Genomic DNA, 4209 nt, shown 5'->3' with positions numbered 1-4209 from the left:
AAGCACTGTTTTGCTATCGCGAGATGCACGACCGTCCGGTAGAGGCACGATTTTTTCTTCACTGCCTCTGTGTCTGTGGCATGTAACCCATCTATTGACCCTACAATGTCACGTCTGACAAGTCACTTGTAGAGGCACGACCGTGATTCTAGTGGAGAGGCACTCCATTTGAAAACAGTACACGAGTGGAGAGGCACTCCGATCATTATACAAAAATGTTTCCCTCCGCGAGAGGCACGTCGATACGTGCAGAAAACGCACGTCCCTGACCCATGTTCAAAATATTTTCAATCGCTCCGCCTGTTCAAAAACAATACCGGAACATAAAAATGTCAGAGGTGCAACGCCATCAGGACAAAAAGAGTCATAATTTCGCATGCACGGCCATCCTATCAGACTTTAATTATCAGAGGAACGGTCATCAGGCCACGAGAGGAACCGTTTTACATGCACACGGCTGTGCCTCAAAACTGAGTTACAGAACTTACAACTCCACAAGAAAAAATAAGTCCTGCTACAACGGATGTAACTGTTTTTTGAAGAGAACAATTCTTCTTTCCCCAAATATCCGCATCGCCGTTCTCCTATTAAAAACAATACGCGGAAGAAAACAAAAATTAGAATAATTCGTCATGGGTACATTTCTTGAAGTACTAGGAAGGAATATTCTACGGTCCAAAATAGCGTACATTATATTATTTCTGTTCAGAACCTCTTTTTACCTTTCAATTCTTCACTCGTATTGTTCGCTGGTAGAAAACAGTCTCCATTCCGTTCTTTCTTTTCTCAATGTAGGATGTGCACATGTTGTTGCTTCAACCAAGTTTGGTTGCTGACATTTTGTGTGCCTCGCTTGTGTGATACTAGATTCTGGTGTGCTTACAGGACTTTGCTTTCTATGCTCTATTGTCAATGTGGTCGTTGGCGTTATCAGTTGCGTTGTTCGTGTTGATGTTGGTGTTAACCGTCTTGGTACCGGGATAAGAGTGCATTCTCCTTCTCCGTTTGATATTCTCGATGCTGTCGTTGGTGTTGTCGGCCATTTCATTGATCTTGCCTTCTTCTCCTCCCGTGCTTTCATCTTCTCCTCTTGAATCCTGTTTCTTTCAATCACTTGTGGGTTAGTAGGACAACTCGGTTTCGTATGACCCTTTGAATTGCAACGGCTGCAATTGGGTCTACTTATTTTTATATTCTTCTCAGAGCCAGCTTTGATTCGGTCCCCTTCTTTCTTTCCCTTCGAGTCATCCATGGGAGGATTTTTCAGACTTGCATCACATGGATTTTTGCCCGTGTCTGTTTCATCAGCAAGTGCAGTCATGACTTTTATTTTCATTTCTTGCTTACACTCAAGTAGCACATTGTATGCTTTGTCCTTTCTGCAAGCATGTGAACATATATCGGACAACTCTGCATACACGAGACCGAATCTCATAGTTTCATCTTCTTGTGCGGTCATCTTGTCACCTTGACTTGTAGCCAGTAGTCTCAAGCTATCTGACCAATTCCTGGTCCATCTGGGATGATAAAGGATTTTGGAAGGTGTTCAACCATGCCTGTCTGGTCCATAACCTTAAGTACATGGCAGCACTGTATGCCATCCCTAGTCATCTTCTTGCAGCTGCACGTGTATATTTCCTTATGCTTATCCACATCTACCCTGAACTCAGACCTATCAAATTCCTCACCTGGGTACGGTTTCATGTCTTTATCTTGCGATGAGATCCTTTTTAAAAAGTATTGCCTACCTTTTGCCACGTCGTGACACTTATAGTATGTGCGGTTGCGCAACTCTAGCTGAAATTTCCTGAAAATTTCATTAGTCTATATTTCACTTGCTTCTGTTTCAAGTGGAAAACTTGTCTCTCGTGAAGGTACCTTCTCTTCTGTCCGGTGCCTTTTCTTGTCAAGCGTAGCAAGGCAATTTTGCTGGATGATGTTGTAAGCACCAACAAACATCGTTATGGTATCCTTGTGGTTCACATAATTTTTCCACATTGAGTTTGTGCTCTCACTACGTGTGGTCGTTGATGAGAATGGATAAAAGCAGTCCTTGAAGTAGGTTGGTAACCAGAATGTACGAAGTTCCCACAACGCATTCAGATGCATGTTTCCTTTTGCTTTATATTTTGAAATCGCTCTTTTCCACGAGCCTTCAAATTCATCTGCATTTAGTGAGTTTTTGATTATTAGATGTAACTCATCAGACATCCCTGGATGTTGTGCAAACACTGTCCCATTGTTCTCCTTCATGTTCTTCAGAATATGCCACAAACGGAACATGTGCCTCGTACTCGGAAGTGCTTGCTCTATCGCCGACTTCATCACCTTGTCCTTGTCTGTTATTATGAACTTTGGTTCCTTTCCTCCCATTGCCTCAACAGATGTACTTAGGAGCCATTCGAATGACCCTATCGTCTCATCCTTTAAGAGGCCTATTCCAAAAAGGACGGACGACCCATGGTTGTCAACCCCTATTATTGGTGCAAACGGTAAACCATGTATATTCGTAGAAAATGTCGTGTCAAAAGACACGAAATCTCCATACAGACCATAATTCATCTTGCACAAGGAGTCTGTCCAGAACAGGCTTCGCACCACATTGTTTCCATCGGTCTCTTCGACATGATGAAACCCTGCCCTCTTCTTCTACATTTCCGCAAACAGCTTGATCGTGTCCTCGATATATGTGTTCCTTTGTCCAGCTCTGTCCTGGCATGCAATGTTGCTTATGTCAATCGTGTCAAACATAATTTCCCGCCTCGTTTTACCCATAGAAGTGAAGATCTGCATGATTTTCCTTGGCTCTAGCCTTGCCTTCTGCACGACCTGGATAAAAAAATTCTCCTCGGGAGGATCTTCTTATAGCACCTCATAAATTTCAGCATCCAATCACACGGGTGTAACACATGGTTGTGCTCTAGGCGAACATTCCTTAAGTACCATACTCCCCTCTCTGTATCTCTTTTTGTTGTTATTTCAATGGGACAACCTGTCCTAATCAAGCAATTGCTCCTTCTGTGCTTCACAAGTCTCTCGGTCGTTTTATTCACACCTTCCTTTGTGCAACGGAACACTTGCTTGTCAACCTCCTGCTCGGGATCTGCTCTTCTAGTGGTTGATCGCTTCGCCAAAAAACTAATCTTTCTGGCATATGTGCAGAAGAAAAAGAAGGCATCGTCCCTTGTTTTGAACTGCAACCCATCCTCTGGTTCACGTGCTTGCGTCACTTCCTCGATCGACGAGAATGCGCTTCCTTTGAGCATGTCATCCATTTCTTTCTCTTCTAGCGTTGCCTTCCCAATGTCGATGCTGTCCAACGTGTCTCCATTGGGGTCGTCATCGTTGTCACTTGAGATATCATCCCTTTCATGACCAGGAATTAGCTCGTTTCTGACAGAGCTGCTGCAGCTCGCTTGCTTGTCAGCTGCGGGGGCGCCATAACTGCTAGAGGTCCAGTCCATCACTACTTCTCGAACGTTGTTGCCTCCTTATATTCTGTCAACTTCACAAATGTTGTTGTTATCTGTTTCTCTGGTACCCAAAAACCCAAGGACTTGCACTCCTTCCACCTCAACATTTTTGTTGTCGCAATAGCCGTCCCTGTATACTACTTGCTCCTATGTAGGTTGTTTTCCCTTAAGGGTGGCTAAAGGAATCTTGCAGTTCTTTGACTCATCTGTCGTGCTCCCTGTGAAGTCCTGCACATGAAGGTTGAAACAAAATTAGATATCACAGGCACGTGAGACATTTACATCTTATTTTATCCTTTTGAAAGCTTTAAAACAGATGTAGAATAATGTAGCAGGATTTAGCAGTAAGTTTTTGACAGGAACATACTGGTGTAAACCAGAAGCACGAATTTATGTCAGGTAAGATACACGGTTGTGAACGCACTAAATCCACGTGCATGTGCATGTAAAAGGCACGTCTGTGCTTTTCTTTGCACTATACGATCAAAGAGGCATGGCCATGCTTCTGCTTTCACTCTACAATCTAAAGCAGGATTTACATACACAGAGCATGGTCGTGTCGTCACCTTTCTTTCCTGATGTCTGCACTCCTCAGCACATCTTGGCGACATCCTCCGTGCATTGGATATTTCGTTGACAAAGCCTTTGTTCCTGGTGTGATCCCTGTTATTTTCCTCGCAAGCCTATGGAACACGAAAAGACAGATAAATTTTATTGATTAAATTCGAATAACACA

The 4209-nt window shown here is 43.4% G+C and overlaps 1 pseudogene; it reads right to left on the bottom strand.

The window, feature by feature from the left end:
- Window positions 1–276: 276 nt before the first annotated feature.
- Window positions 277–3464, bottom strand: LOC123405467 (annotated as a pseudogene).
- Window positions 3465–4209: the final 745 nt, after the last annotated feature.

The sequence above is a fragment of the Hordeum vulgare genome, chromosome 6H (assembly GCF_904849725.1).
Source record: "Hordeum vulgare subsp. vulgare chromosome 6H, MorexV3_pseudomolecules_assembly, whole genome shotgun sequence".
NCBI lineage: Eukaryota > Viridiplantae > Streptophyta > Magnoliopsida > Poales > Poaceae > Hordeum > Hordeum vulgare.
Note: the sequence above shows the minus strand (reverse complement) of the source record. Positions and strands in the feature narration are given on the sequence as shown.